We start from the raw sequence: 16,577 nt of genomic DNA, 5'->3' as shown, positions 1-16,577 counted from the left end.
ATCTGTACATCGAAGTAGGCAAGCAGAAGTCTACAACTTAAGAAATTCTGCTGGAATGTTATCTGTCCCTTCTGCCAGATTTGTTCTTGAGTCCTCCAAATCTCTCTTAAATGCTGATTCTAATACTGGATCCTCTATCTCTTCTAAATCGACTCCTGTTTCTTCTCCTTTCACATCAGGCTATTCTGCAGTCAGCTTGAAATGTCAGTTTTCAATAGTGTTCCTCGAAAAGAACATCGTCTTCCCTCCAGGTATTTCCATTCGAATTACTATACTAGTGTAATCCGACAGTTGTAAAAGATTACTCACCATTCAAAGTGACTCTCATGAACAGATTAATTAATTACTCTGTCAATTTGATATCAATGACATTCCACTGAGTGGAGGAAAATTAGGTCCAGTCATTAGATGCATATAGATTTATGTGGACACCTGATATTTAAGCAAAGGACTTAAAGGTGATTTGTGATTCTTAAAAGAAAGCGTACCACATCTCCCAATTCAGCTATGTTTCAATTACTTTGTGTTCGTAGAGTATAGTTGTTATAGTTGTTTGCTGGTTAGGCGTCAGCAATGAAGTTATGGTCTAGAAGAGGAAGGTGGTTGAAATTTGCCTGGGAAGTGACATGGAGTGTGTGGAGATACATGGAGGGGGGGGGGGGGGACTTAATGATGGAGGTGTGGTAGCCAGCTAAAAGTTCGGATGTGAGTTGGCAGCCAGTATGAGGCTAACGTTGGGATTTACGAGTGCACGCGAGTCATGCAAACGCACAGTTCGGTCTCGCAGCACAACGATATTTTTTAGCTAAGGACACAACACTGTTAATTAGTGCGTAATAGTATATTAAATTGGACTGGTGGAAAATGGGAAGAAACACGATTAACTTTAACGTCAAGAGACATGAAGCACTACTTCAATTTGAGAATCGTTAGGCGTATGACACATCGTGCTGTAAGTGGCCTGCTATTAGAACGACCATTCCGGGTGCCTAATTCCGCCTCTGTTACTCCCTCAAAACGACGTCAGATATTACCTGAAGTACTGGGTTCAAATGGTTCAAATGGCTCTAAGCACTATGGGACTTAACAGCTGTTGTCATCAGTCTCCTAGAACTTAGAACTACTTAAACCTAACTAACCTAAGGACATCACACACATCCATGCCCGAGGCAGGATTCGAACCTGCGACCGTAGCAGTAGCAGGGTTCCGGACTGCGCGCCTAGAACCGCGAGACCACCGCGGCCGGCGAAGTACTGGGAGTTCGCTTACTCACAATAGAGGAATGCACTGGTACGCTCGCTCTATCGATTCAGTTCTGGTAATATATGCCACCCTTTTCGGGGAAACCTGGTCGCTCGCAGTTGCTTTAGCGCTGAAGTATAGATCTCTAACAAGCGAATCGTGACTCAGCTACCTGCAGAGATAATGTTCACCACTTTTCGTTGCTTTGCCTCAGTTTTTTTTTAAATCTAAAAGCGGGCATTTCCGTAAAAAGCTTTATAATAAACTGACGTGAAAAAAGTCATATAATAGCGGTGTGCACATACACAGACGGCAGTAGTATCGTATACGAAAGGTATAAAGGGGCAGCGCATTGGCAGAGTTGTCATTTGTACTCAGGTCATACGTGTGAAAATACACTCCTGGAAATTGAAATAAGAACACCGTGAATTCATTGTCCCAGGAAGGGGAAACTTTATTGACACATTCCTGGGGTCAGATACATCACATGATCACACTGACAGAACCACAGGCACATAGACACAGGCAACAGAGCATGCACAATGTCGGCACTAGTACAGTGTACATCCACCTTTCGCAGCAATTCAGGCTGCTATTCTCCCAAGGAGACGATCGTAGAGATGCTGGATGTAGTCCTGTGGAACGGCTTGCCATGCCATTTCCACCTGGCGCCTCAGTTGGACCAGCGTTCGTGCTGGACGTGCAGACCGCGTGAGACGACGCTTCATCCAGTCCCAAACATGCTCAATGGGGGACAGATCCGGAGATCTTGCTGGCCAGGGTAGTTGACTTACACCTTCTAGAGCACGTTGGGTGGCACGGGATACATGCGGACGTGCATTGTCCTGTTGGAACAGCAAGTTCTCTTGCCGGTCTAGGAATGGTAGAACGATGGGTTCGATGACGGTTTGGATGTACCGTGCACTATTCAGTGTCCCCTCGACGATCACCAGTGGTGTGCGGCCAATGTAGGAGATCGCTCCCCACACCATGATGCCGGGTGTTGGCCCTGTGTGCCTCGGTCGTATGCAGTCCTGATTGTGGCGCTCACCTGCACGGCGCCAAACACGCATACGACCATCATTGGCACCAAGGCAGAAGCGACTCTCATCGCTGAAGACGACACGTCTCCATTCGTCCCTCCATTCACGCCTGTCGCGACACCACTGGAGGCGGGCTGCACGATGTTGGGGCGTGGGCGGAAGACGGCCTAACGGTGTGCGGGACCGTAGCCCAGCTTCATGGAGACGGTTGCGAATGGTCCTCACCGATACCCCAGGAGCAACAGTGTCCCTAATTTGCTGGGAAGTGGTGGTGCGGTCCCCTACGGCACTGCGTAGGATCCTACGGTCTTGGCGTGCATCCGTGCGTCGCTGTGGTCCGGTCCCAGGTCGACGGGCACGTGCACCTTCCGCCGGCCACTGGCGACAACATCGATGTACTGTGGAGACCTCACGCCCCACGTGTTGAGCAATTCGGCGGTACGTCCACCCGGCCTCCCGCATGCCCACTATACGCCCTCGCTCAAAGTCCATCAACTGCACATACGGTTCACGTCCACGCTGTCGCGGCATGCTACCAGTGTTAAAGACTGCGATGGAGCTCCGTATGCCACGGCAAACTGGCTGACACTGACGGCGGCGGTGCACAAATGCTGCGCAGCTAGCGCCATTCGACGGCCAACACCGCGGTTCCTGGTGTGTCCGCTGTGCCGTGCGTGTGATCATTGCTTGTACAGCCCTCTCGCAGTGTCCGGAGCAAGTATGGTGGGTCTGACACACCGGTGTCAATGTGTTCTTTTTTCCATTTCCAGGAGTGTATTTCCGAGGTGATTACAGTCACAGGACGGGAATTAACAGACTTAGAACGCGGAATGGTAGTAGGAGATAAGTGCATGGGACATTCCATTTGGGAAGTCGTTACGGAGTTTAATATTCCGATATCCATAGTGTTAAGAATGTGCCGAGAATACCATATTTCAGGCATTACCTCTCACCACGGACAACGCAGTTAGCATCAGCCTTTACTTAACGATCGAGAGCAGCGGCGTTGGCGTAGGGTTGTTAATGCTAACACAAGCGACACTGTGTGAAATAAACGCAGAAATCAGTGTGGGACGTACGACGAACTTATCCGTTATGACATTGCGGCGAAATTTGAGTTAATGGGCTATAGCAGCAGACGACAGACGCGAGTGCCTTCGCTTAGAACACGACGTCACCTGCAGCTCCTTTCCCGGGATCGTCACCATATCCGTTGAACCGCAGACGACTGAAAAACCGTGGTCTGTTGAGATGAGTTCCGACTTCAGTTGGTAGGAGCTGATGGTAGGTTTGGAGTGTGCATGGGGGCTTAATTAAATATTATTGAGAATAATTTTTTTGTTTTTAGTAGCTGTATGTCCGATTACGCTGTGTCTCGTAATCGGCTGGCCCTGACTAGTACTATTACGCTATCTGACTGCAACAAACAATGTAAGAAAATTTTCGTAAACACAGTTAATTAATTAAGTCTTCAGCAACTATAAAACCTACAACACCAATAAGCACAAGAGTAACTGTTCTGTATGTGGGAGTGTGACTCAACGTCCACATCTGGCACGGTTCTTTTCCAACAAGACAAGAATTTTTAAATACCAACTATGCTGACGTGACAAAAGAAAATTAGAAAACTATAATTACGCAAGAAAACCAGAATTCACTCTAATACAAGAACACAAGCCAGATGCTTTGTTGACTGAACCTGTAGTGACGCATTATTTCAGACACACAATTAATAAAAGAACATTGTAGTTTTTACCTTCATATATATTGACGAAATGCACTCATTACAATAACATCTGCTATCTCTCCCATCAAATAACTGCATACAACATGGAACAACACTCTTTACTACCACATCTCACTCCGACTTCACGACAAGCAGTGCCCACTAGCACATCTCGGTACGACTGACTACAACGAGCTCTCCACTAGCACTGACTGCCATGAACTCTCAACAAGCACTGTCTGCCATGAACTCTCTACTAGCACTGACTGCTATGAACTCTCGACAACCACTCACTGCGAACTCTTAACAGGCACTGACTTCTACGATCTCATAACAAGCACTGACTACCACGAGCTCTCTACTAACACTGACTGCCACGAACTCTCAACAAGCACTCTTGCTACGAACTCTTAACACGCACTGTGGAGGCGGCTTAATAGTACTCTTTGGCGCAATCTCTGGCGCAGTGGCACAGTGTAGCCACCTTTCATATGCCCCTCCTCCACAGGCCAGAATTTGATGGTATTTTTGCCAGCATTGGTGGTGAAAATACCACCAAATTCGTCCACAAAGATACAGACAAAAATAAAAGATAATATTAATACCTAAGTATCACATAATTAGTTAAAATTTTTTTGCTTTGCACTGACCTTTCACTAACCTAATATATGAAATACAGTAAGCAATACAGCTTCTTTTCATACATGTGACTTTACATAATAGTTTACACAATATACAAAAAATCAGTTTATACAAATGTTCACATAAAATGCTTTCAATGATTAGTTTATACAAAAAAAAAAAAAAAAAACACTAACAGGTGACATCTTTTCAGTAGAAGCAGTTCATCAGTGGCACCCAGTAAAGTTTAGCAGGTACACCCAGCAACAAGTCACATTAGTTCAGTAGAAGCAATCCATCATAGGTACCCAGCAATGTTGAGTAGGTGCAGACAGCAACAAGTGACTTCATTTCAGTAGAAACAGTTCATCAGTTGCACCCAGCAATGTTGAGCAGGTGCAGACACCAACAAGTGACATCATTTCAGTAGAAGCAGTCCATCAGTTGCACCCAGCAATGTTGAGCAGGTGCAGACAGCAACAAGTGACACCATTTCAGTAGAAGCAGTCCATCAGCTGCACCCAGCAAAGTTTAGCAGGTACACCCAGCAACAAGTGACATCATTTCAGTAGAAGCAGTTCCATCTGTGGCACCCAGTAATGTTGAGTTGGTGCAGACAGCAACAAGTGACACCATTTCAGTAGAAGCAGTCCATCAGTGGCATCAGCAATGTTGATCAGGTGCACACAGCAACAGGGGACATCTTTTCAGTAAAAGCAGTCCATCAGTGGCACCCAGCAATGTTGAGTAGGTGCAGACAGCAACAAGTGACTTCATTTCAGTAAAAACAGTTCATCAGTTGCACCCAGCAATGTTGAGTGCAGGTGCAGACACCAACAAGTGACACCATTTCAGTAGGAGTAGTCCATCAGTTGCACCCAGCAATGTTGAGCAGGTGCAGACAGCAACAAGTGACATTATTTCAGTAGAAGCAGTCCATCAGTGGCACCCAGCAATATTGAGTAGGTGCAGACAGCAAAAAGTCACATCTCTCAGCAGAAGCAGTTCCAAAAAATTCACCAGCACTGATCACACTGTTTATCAGAGTTTATGAGCAGAAATTAAACATGTCCTAGTGGCACCAATCATGTAGAAAAGGTACAAATAACAGTCCATAATTTTTTAGAATCACTGATCACACAGTTCATCAGCAGAAATTAAACATGACTAAATGTCACACATCATGTTGAAAAAGTGCAGGTAACAGTTCAGAATATTTATCTTCACTAATCAGATAGTTCAGGCATGAACAATAGTTTGAATGCACATACAAATGCTTTTACAGTAACATACAAATCATAACAAACACACAAATGATGTCAGATAATTGTCCTATTAACTATTACAATACACAAATACCAGTAAACCTATAATATTCATGGGTGTCAGTGCAAGCCACTACCAACAAATAAAATAATACTTAGGAGATAGGTGGGTAGGATTAGGAAAGGAAAACACACAAAACACACTCATTCATCTTTCATTCACATTAAGTACTACTGTGTAACTGAATAGTGTTAATTGTGTAAATGTAATTCTGTCAAAATTTAATGTTCATCATGTGTATCAAGTAGTAGTGGCAGCAATGTATAACAGTCAATAATAGTTAGTCAACGTCATAGTCATCAAGTCAAGACGAATGTTTGCCAAACCAGATCAAAATGTACTGTTGTTGAACAACTGTCAGTGAGCCACGATATGCAATTACTTCCTCTCTTCAAAAAAAAGTATATACTGCTTAGTGATTTAACAAAGTGTGTGTATAGACTATCTTCCTTCTATTTTAGTGTTCTAGTCTGCTATCTTCATCCTCCTTGTTCCATAAGACCAACCAAAAAAAATATGCTCCTCACTTACTTTACCTCTTATACACCAAAACTCCAATAATCATCAGCTTCACACAATCTCAATAATACCTCAATAATACCTCTTCAATACGTCTTATCATCAATATCATTTACCTTACCTCTTGTCCACAAAAACTCCAATAATCATAAACTTCATATAATCTCTATACCTCAATAATACGTCGATAAATATAAACCTCAGCACCAATATCATTTCACTTCCATAACAACTCTTTCCTCTAGTCAGTCTCCTCGAACAAGTACAGATAAAATCCTAGTGCAACTTCAATTCAGCATCCCATACAATCCGAAGACACATTGTCAACACACAACCTCTGTGTAATCCATCTGAGCCCAATCTTCTACTCATTATAAATTATAAGATACATTTTGGTTCCTTGTCCATCATTAAATAAAAGAAATGCATACCTGACCTCTAACAGACTTAGTTCGAATAACTCTCAGTAATTAAGTACGATTACGGAGTGTGAATGATCATAATATTTCACAGTGTGTACACCACTTCAAGAATTATGGCAGACAGAAGCAAACATGTGGAGTATTTTTGTGTCAAGTGTCACTTCCTATTTCAATTGCTCACGAAAATGCAGTGTAATACTGTCAATGGTCTAAACCTAGTTTTGGTCTGTCATGTCGTTAGCTTCCTTCCTATTAGCATAAATTTATACAGCTTCCATAAAACCTCAGCTCATGTGACTTCAACGAAGTTCTTTGTACCAATGTCGTTCGTCGAATTATAGCAGTTCATTTTCTTATCTTAAAAATATAAGGCACTGAGCGTAAGCAAAACATGCAATAGCGAGTAAATATACCAGTAGAGAACAGAATGTCAACAAGTGGATGCAGCACAATTCTTACAACGAGGCTCTGCCAAGCGAACAATCTATAATTAATACCATAGTGTGACCTAAACTCTATGTTTATACACCTTATATCAGCATTTCTATATACCAAATTAAAGAGCAGTTATGGCAACAAAACAGAAATGTGTAAATATGTAATCCATACAAAAAGCAGCAAACATATATCTTACGTAATAAACAAGTCATTAGCATCATATCAGCCTAAGCAAATAAATGTTCATATGTCATCTTAATAAGTAAACATGAAGGCGCAAGCAGATAAATCACAAAGTATAACTTACGTACCTAAACACATCAGCACAATAAATCAGGTTACAATTATAATTTAAATAAATAAGCACAGCAGGCACATAATAGAAAAATATGACATCAGTGAAAAAGCATAGCAGCCAAGCGATGCATAATATACGCAAGTTACAACCCAGTTCATTAATAATCATTGTCAAATTCAGTTAACGTACGTAAGCACGTCGCTTCACAAGTAAATTCATAGAACATGAAAGTAGCACAAAGTATGAATCACGTAATCGCGAGCAGCAAATTACGTCTAAAGTACGTACCTAAGTGAATTTATGTTACCTGAAAAATAAACTCAATTAATAGATACCATTTTTTTTTTTAGTTAATCACTTTCTTCTTCGAAATTACATTCTTCCTGAAAATTTCTCGATAGCAGGTCGTCTTAACGTCGGACACGCACAGAATTTACCTGAAGGTCTTAAATACTTTATACAACCGTATCCTGCAAAATACTGAATGTTAATAACACAATTCAACAAGTCCTTATAGCTTTATCCTGAATTTAGTCGGAGAAATTAGACTGTGTATTTGTTTACGTCTGTCAGTGCATTCGCACTGAGCGCTCGATCAGCTGTAGGCGCGTGACGTAGGAAGTCATTGTTTGCGGTCAACGACTGCCTTGTGCGGCGCGCAGACTTGACTGTTGCTTTGAGTATGTGCCGCCGCCAAAACACAGCGCGGTATCCTTGTACTCTCTGCGTGTTTACATGTAGCTGTTGGTTCCTCAAAAGTATGTCATTCCACAAAAATTTTTACGTTAGATATATGATGTATTCCTTTAGAGCGTCGTGATTTAAGAGTTTCTACTTCAACAGTGTTATCATGTATAATTTTGCGAATTCTATATGGACCGTTATAAAGCAGAAAAAATTTGCGACACAAGCCTTTTCCTTTGTGAGACAAACGGTCGGACTTAATTAATACCTTCTGACCAACTGACAAGATTTTTAAACGACCAGGACGTTTAGCTGATTTCTCTCTTCTAGCAGCCGCAGATGCAATATTTTGCAGAGCCAGGTTGACAACTTCAGAATGCCGCAGTTTCCGTGAAGGCGGAAAAGGAACGATTTCAGAAATGCGATTTGTCGGTGCTTTGTTTTTTAGTATCATTATAGGCGGTAAAGAAGTTGAATCATTAGGGAGTTCATTCAGAATGTTTTGAAAAATATGAAGATACTGATCCCAAGTTCTGTGATTCTGATGACAATAAAGACGGCACAATTTATTGATTTCCTTCATCCATCTCTCTGAAGCGTTAGATTGAGGGTGAAAAAGTGAAATGAAGATTGGTTTAATTTTACGACGCTGTAGAGTACGAAGCCAAATTTTAGAACGAAACTGTGATCCATTATCTGATATAACCTTGTCAACATGACCAACTTCTTTAAGAAAATGTTTGATAAAAGCGTTAGATACTGAACGAGCTGTTGCTTTGCGTAAAGGTGTAAAACACACATATTTTGATGTCAGTTCCACTGCTACGAAAATGTACGCAAAACCATTAGTAGAACGAACCACTGGACCGAACAAATCGACTGCAGCCATCTCCTTTAATTTCGCTGGAATGACGGGAAACAACGGTGCTCTGTGAGAAATCGTTGGAGGCTTAGCCATTTGACATAATTTACATTTGGCAAGAACAGATCGAATACGTTTTTCCATATTACTGAAGTAACAATTTTCTCGTAATTTGTGAAAGCATTTTCGGGGACCAAAGTGTGCATAACTGAAATGCGTATACCAAATCAATTTATTGACCCACTCATCAGGAATACAAACTAACCAAACGGAGTTGTCGACCGATTTTCGTTTAAAAAGAATGTCATTGCGAACTAAATAATGCTGTCTAATCGCCACGCTTTCCTTTCTCCTCCACTTCTCCTTAATGTCCTTCCAGATTGGATCCTTATTTTGCTCCTTAGCGATATCCTGGAGCGAAGACGAAATAAAGTTCTCAAACGCAACACCTTGAATATACATCAAACAATAATTGTTTTCTTTGCAGTCCTCTTCAGCACTTCGTTTCAAACCCATAGGTGCACGTGATAAAGCATCGGCAACAATATTTGAAGAACCCTGTATGTAAACAATACTAAAGTCAAATTCCTGTAGGTACAACGCCCATCGTGACAATCTGCCGTGAGTTAATTTTGTTGACATAAGAAATTCCAGAGCTCGATGATCGGTGTAAACCTTAGTATGTCTGCCAAACAAAAATGTGCGAAATTTTGTGAAAGCCCAAACAACAGCCAAAGCTTCAAGTTCCGTAATCGAATAATTCTTTTCTGATTTAGAAAGAACACGACTTTCAAATGCAATAGTTTTCTGTACTACAACGCCGTTTTCTTCTATCTCTTGAAATAAATGTGCACCTAGGCCTTTGTATGATGAGTCCGTCGCCAAACAAAATTCTTTAGATAAATCCGGATGTGAAAGAAATGGAGCAGCAACTAAAGCATCACGAAGCTGTTCAAATTCTGACTGAGCTTCCTCATCCCAACACCAATTAGATTTCTTTCCAGATAGTTCACATAAACGAGGTGTGGCCAAATCGTCCAATTTAACAAAGCGTCTAAGAAAATTACAGACACCAAGGAAACTACGAACATCACGTTTTGTGGTAGGAACAGCATAATTACGAATAGCGTCTAATTTCTCTGGATCAAGAAGAATACCTTCTGTAGAAATAATGTGGCCGAGAAATTTCCCCTGTGAACGACCAAATTCAGATTTTTCCAAGTTCACTGTAATGCCAACTTTTGCAAAGATACGTAATAATGAATCCAAAATTTTGTTGTGCTCACTCCAAGAATGTTTAGCAATAAGAATATCGTCAACATATGAAGTAATATTGTCACGAAGATAAACAGGTAAGATTTCGTTTAAGCTATGAATGAATGCTGCAGAAAATATAGTAAGTCCAAACGGTAATTTCCGAAGTCACTTTTGGGTAAAACAGTCATATCCGGTTATTGTTCACTTACTCACTAGATAGATTGATAGTCGAAGAGTTGTTTTGACAGATGCAAAGAATAGTAAAAGAGTAGGCAGCGGTCCAGAAAACTAAAAGAGAAATAGCACCACTACAGCTCGGGGCCCTATGCTCGCTACGGCACATATTCACTTAGAGTAGTGAATCCCCTGAGGACTTTAATAAGTTCAAACAGTAATTTTCGAAATCTCATTTAGGTAAATAGTCAAATCCGGTTATTGTTTACTTACTCACTAGATAGATTGATAGTCGAAGAGTTGGTTTGACAGATGCAAAGAATAGTAAAAGAGTAGGCAGCGGTCCAGAAAACTAAAAGAGAAATAGCACCACTACAGCTCGGGGCCCTATGCTCGCTACGGCACATATTCACTTAGAGTAGTGAATCCCCTGAGGATATTAATAGCTGCACATAATTTCAAGTTTGTAACTTAATGGCAACTTTGGCGGAAGTGCGTACGTAAATTGATCTAGCCATGAACACGGATGTATGTCATCCTTAGAATTACGAATGATCTTAAATGTCCGAACAGTTAAGAAGTGTTTATAGTCAAAGTTTTCGCCTCGTGGCGACAAAGACCTACCGCGTCTGTCCCAGTTTGAATGTCGATTATTGTCAAGTTCGCGCGCCTGGCGCTCTCTTGTTGCATCCCGTAAATGAAACAAATTATTTTCTTCATACCCTTCTGCTAAACTAACACTTGTCAATTTATCTGAGATCTCCTCAACTCTTTCCGATGAGTCACTTAATTGTTCTTTCTGTTTATTTACGTCTTCTGTAAATGTCGCGACTCGGGTTTCAGTATTGTCACCTTTAGTAGTTAAGTGTTCACACTGTTGCGTTAAGTCATTTGGTACGGATTCCTCGGTTCCTTCAATTATTTCTTCCTTATCTTGTGCACGTTGTAAATTTAACTCTGAAAATTTCTGTACTATCACGCGATCTTTTTCTTCCTGTTCTCGGTCCTCTTCCTCTTGTCTGATTTCTGTTGAAATTAAGCTATTATTGTGAGCCTTCAAAATCGGTTGTACTTCTTCTCTAACTTCCCTCTTTAATTCGTCTTTCATGTTTTTGAAATATGTCCCCGTTCGTGAGCCTAACTGAGTTTCCATTGTTCCCCTATCAGTTTCTAATTCAGATCGTAACTGTGATCCCACTGCTTTCATCTCGGTTTTAGTTGTTCCTATTTCTGTTTCAATTGTTCCTATTTTTGAGCATAACCGTGTTGTCATTGCTTGCATCTCAGTTCTAATTGTTTTTAATTCAGATCCCACTGTTTTTAATTCAGATTCCAAATTTAGTATAGCACCCATCAACTGCTTTATCTCTTCTGTCGTTAATCTCGTAATCTGTGAATTTTCTGATTGAGAAACATTTTGAACTGTTACCGGACTATTTTCCTTGCTTATTAAATTGTTTTCCACTACATTACTCATGACACTGTTTTCCTCTGTTGGCGAGTTCGCCATGTTAACAATTTCGTTATTCTGACTATTCATCATTTTTGCCTGTTTCATTGACCGCGTAATCATTTACAAAATATACGAAAGATTCGTCACTGTACGAAAATTACACAATGCCTCCTTATCTCCAACAATACCATTCACATGCAATGTCACCCTCAAACACGATCAATCGAAATAATTGCACAAGATTGTCAAACGCGTATACAAGGCAATAAAAATTAAATTTTGAAAAATACCATTAGAAGAATGCCAGTTACCAAATCTACACATGCAAAATAGACTACAATTACTATACTACAAATTACTACAACAATACTACCATCTACTATTTTTACAATCAGAAGAATCCAAGGGACGATCCGAAGCTGCGGTCGCCACGTGCATGGGGGCTTAATTAAATATTATTGAGAATAATTTTTTTGTTTTTAGTAGCTGTATGTCCGATTACGCTGTGTCTCGTAATCGGCTGGCCCTGACTAGTACTATTACGCTATCTGACTGCAACAAACAATGTAAGAAAATTTTCGTAAACACAGTTAATTAATTAAGTCCCCAGCAACTATAAAACCTACAACACCAATAAGCACAAGAGTAACTGTTCTGTATGTGGGAGTGTGACTCAACGTCCACATCTGGCACGGTTCTTTTCCAACAAGACAAGAATTTTTAAATACCAACTATGCTGACGTGACAAAAGAAAATTAGAAAACTATAATTACGCAAGAAAACCAGAATTCACTCTAATACAAGAACACAAGCCAGATGCTTTGTTGACTGAACCTGTAGTGACGCATTATTTCAGACACACAATTAATAAAAGAACATTGTAGTTTTTACCTTCATATATATTGACGAAATGCACTCATTACAATAACATCTGCTATCTCTCCCATCAAATAACTGCATACAACATGGAACAACACTCTTTACTACCACATCTCACTCCGACTTCACGACAAGCAGTGCCCACTAGCACATCTCGGTACGACTGACTACAACGAGCTCTCCACTAGCACTGACTGCCATGAACTCTCAACAAGCACTGTCTGCCATGAACTCTCTACTAGCACTGACTGCTATGAACTCTCGACAACCACTCACTGCGAACTCTTAACAGGCACTGACTTCTACGATCTCATAACAAGCACTGACTACCACGAGCTCTCTACTAACACTGACTGCCACGAACTCTCAACAAGCACTCTTGCTACGAACTCTTAACACGCACTGTGGAGGCGGCTTAATAGTACTCTTTGGCGCAATCTCTGGCGCAGTGGCACAGTGTAGCCACCTTTCAAGTGTAACGCAGACCTCACCAAGCCATGGACCCAAGATGTCAGCAAAGCACTGTGCTAGCTTTTGATTTGTCCATAATGGTGTGGACTGTGCTTACACGGGTCTTGAACCGATCATTGACTGGTAATTCTTATGTTCACCTACTTGTAGACTATCTGCAGCCAGTCATGGATCTTATGTTCCCAAAAAACGATGGGTTTTTTATGGATGACAACGCATCGTGTCACCGGGTGTGATGTAACAAATAAAAGTGATGTTATTCAATGGAAAAGTCGGAATCTGAGACTTTGCTTTCTGTTTCATCAATCACAATTGGTGTAAGAATAATGGATTGACCATTCTCGTAAAATATTGCATTATGAAATGTGAATAGTCTTTACTTGCATTTTCCCGTGGCTTGAAGCAGTCACAGCTAGCGTGCTATGGATAAGAAATTGCATTATGGTCTTTCTAATTACTTCATGATTATAGGTACGATCATACCCGGTCGTGAAGTTATTCTTATGATAAAACAATTTCCTGAGGGACCAGAAAGTTCTTAAGGGCGCAAAAACAACTGTAACATCACACAAAAGGGAAATTCAATATTAAAGCTAATGAAAGAAGACGATAAAACAGTTTTCTTTTTGTCAATGTAATACGCACATTGGACTGTTGATCTTGGCGTCTATATTCTTAGCAAAATGCACAATTAAAATGAAAATAATACTGAGGAGATGATAGGAATGAGCACTGCTAAATGATTCAATATTTCCAGAACAGATATTTATGGTAACTAAAACATATATCGTACCTTAAGCTTATTACTACAATGCCGGTAGATTTTTATGTCCGTTTCATGTCCATTGCGCGCTCTTTTATATAGCCACTGTCCCCTTGAGTCGCTCGTGCGTCGTCACGATACGTTATAACAGTTCTTCGTTTTTCACTTGATTCAAACTTAGACGGGACACGTTTTATACATTTAGTAAAAAGTTAGATCAGACCGCCACAAATCTGCGTCCGTCTTACCTAAAAAAAGGACAGTACAAGTGTTTAGCGCTCAAGGCTTCATTTGTTCTCCAGCGAACAAAATAGTGAAGGATCGCATATCCATCCGTATTCTACTGTTTATGTTGCTGCCCAAAGACGACGAATTACATTATTTATGAAATTCCATCATCGCTATGCGACGCCTTATTATACAGTAATCATTCCTTATAAACAAGTATTTGCCTTCTGGCTATTTGCTGTTTTAATGAAGCCAAAAATAGCGAATATCACACGGGCCACAACTGTTCGCTATTCGTTTGAAGAACACTGTGGATAATTCGCGCGTATGATTCAGCCACCCAAATCGCCCGACATGAATCCAATCGAACACTTCTGGGACATAATCGAGAGGGTAGTCTGTGCACATCGAAAAAGTTCAAAGAAGGGCAGCACGTTTTGTATTATCGAGAAATAGGGGAGAGGGCGTCACTGAAATGATACAGGATTTGGGATAGACATCATTAAAAAAAAAGGCGTTGAAGAGCAATCTTCTCACGAAATTTCAATCAGCAACTTTCTCTTCCGAATGTGAAAATATTTTGATGACGCCGACGTACATAGGGAGAAACGATCACCATGATAAAATACGGGAAATCAGAGGTCGTACGGAAAGATACAGGCGTTCGTTCTTTATGCGCGCTAACGAGACTGTAACAATAGAGAATCGTGAAGGTGGTTCGATTAACCCTCTGCCAGACACTTAAATGTGATTTGCAGAGTATCCATGTAGATGTAGATCCTGCACCGGCAAAACTTCGGCTATAGAAGAAGCATTTCTCAGTATTTCTGCAGGGGGCTCCTAACAGCTTTTTGACTCCATGCCGTCTCGAGTTGTTGCACTGTGCCGGGAAAGAGTAGGTAGGACATGATATTAAGAGGTATCCCACAACTTTTTCCGCTTCAGTATAAAGGAATATTGGTGAGACGTAGCCTCCGCCATGCATTGTACAACGACTTGCGGGGAACTTGTGAAGATGTAGAATCGACTGCTTTCAAGGTCTACTATGTTTCCAACAGCCATTGTAAATCCAAATGTAGCCCCGTAGAAGAATCACAGCTTGTATTAAAAGCGCGTGGAGCGCCAATTTGACAACTTCGTATTACGTACATTTTGTGGTGTCACCGCCAGACACCACACTTGCTAAGTGGTAGCCTTTAAATCGGTCGCGGTCCGGTAGTATACGTCGGACCCGCGTGTCGCCACTGTCAGTGATTGCAGACCGAGCGCCGCCACACGGCAGGTCTAGAGAGACGTCCTAGCACTCGCCCCAGTTGTACCGCCGACTTTGCTAGCGATGGTTCACTGACAATTACGCTCTCATTAGCCGAGACGATAGTTAGCATAGCCTTCAGCTACGTCATTCGCTACGACCTAGCAAGGCGCCATTGTCAATTCCTATTTATCTTGTGATGCATGCACAGTCAGACCGATGTTCACCAATTATGGATTAAATTTAAGTATTCCTGAAGCTACGTACTTTTCTTGATAGTATAATTACTTTACCTGTTCAAGCCCTCACGCCAGCCTGCGTGACCTTAAACGCGTGCCTTTCGGCTACCCGTCACTGTGGATTGGCTGTCTTGCCAGTCCACAACACATTTAATGCAGTTTCCAATTGCTAATTTCGAGCAGGCACTAGTATAACAATTTCTCAGCTCAGAGTTTTCCAAACTGGTCGTCCCGACACCCCGTGGGTGTCGAGTAATAAAATCAAGGGTATCGCCAGACTAGGAAATTCAGAACGTAAAACAAACGAAAAACTTGCAATAACATATACAGAAAACCTTTTTTCGTTTATGTAACTATAGACTACGTATTAAACGAGTCATCCGAATGTTGAGCTCCACTATTCTGTGCGTGTAAAGGTTCAAATGGCTCTGAGCACTATGGGACTTAACATCTGAGGTCATCAGTCCCCTAGAACTTAGAACTACTTAAACCTAACTAACCTAAGGACATCACACACATCCATGCCCGAGGCAGGATTCGAACCTGCGACTGTAGCGGTTGCGCGGTTCCAGACTGAAGCGCCTAGAACCGCTCGGCCACAGCGGCCGGCTCTGTGCGTGTAGCTTCAATTGTGGCACTGGACATCTCTCTTCTGCTGGATTACAATGGCGCTATCTGC

The sequence above is a fragment of the Schistocerca piceifrons genome, chromosome 2 (genome assembly GCF_021461385.2).
Source record: "Schistocerca piceifrons isolate TAMUIC-IGC-003096 chromosome 2, iqSchPice1.1, whole genome shotgun sequence".
Classification (NCBI taxonomy): Eukaryota; Metazoa; Arthropoda; class Insecta; order Orthoptera; family Acrididae; genus Schistocerca; species Schistocerca piceifrons.
Note: the sequence above shows the minus strand (reverse complement) of the source record.